Source organism: Nannochloropsis gaditana, assembly GCF_000240725.1.
Source record: "Nannochloropsis gaditana CCMP526 unplaced genomic scaffold scaffold323, whole genome shotgun sequence".
NCBI classification, from domain to species: Eukaryota; class Eustigmatophyceae; order Eustigmatales; family Monodopsidaceae; genus Microchloropsis; species Microchloropsis gaditana.
In genome coordinates, this window is record NW_005803630.1 from 21,057 (window position 1) to 21,745 (window position 689).

The window sequence follows — 689 nt, forward strand, 5'->3', positions numbered from 1 at the left end:
ACGAGGAGGAGGAGGAGGAGGAGACGGCGGTTGCCGCGTCCAAGAAACGGAAAGGCGGGGAGGAGGGCGGGCAGGAGAAGAAGAAGAGCAAGGGTGCCGCAAGCCCCGACGAGGACCGGAAGGTATTCGTGCAAGGGCTGCCCTGGTCGGCGACAGAGGAGGAAGTGCGGACCTTTTTCCAAAAATGCGGGCCCATGACCAGCGTGGAGCTCCCCTTGAAGGACGGGCGCTCCTCAGGAACCGCCTACATTGTCTTTGGGGAGGAGGACGGGGTGGGGAAGGCGGTGGCGATGAACGAGGAGATCTTCGGAGATAGCGGCCGTTGGGTCCGGGTTCGGAAATACGAGCCGACGGCGGCGGGGAAGGACGGGGGGAAAGGGATGGGTTTTGCTCGGCCTCCGTCGGAGAAACCGGAAGGATGCATGAGCGTTTTCATCGGAAATTTGTCGTGGAACATCGACGAGGAGACGATTCGGTCGGCCTTTGCCAGCTGTGGGGAGGTGACGAGCGTCCGTTTCGCCACGGACCGGGAGACCGGGGAATTTCGGGGATTCGGCCACGTGGATTTTGCCGACGAGACGGCTCCCGAGGCGGCGGTGCAGATGGCGGGCACGCCGGTCATGGGCCGGGAGATCCGAGTCGATTATGCCCAGCCGCGTCCTCCTCGCGAGGGTGGGTTTGGTGGGGGA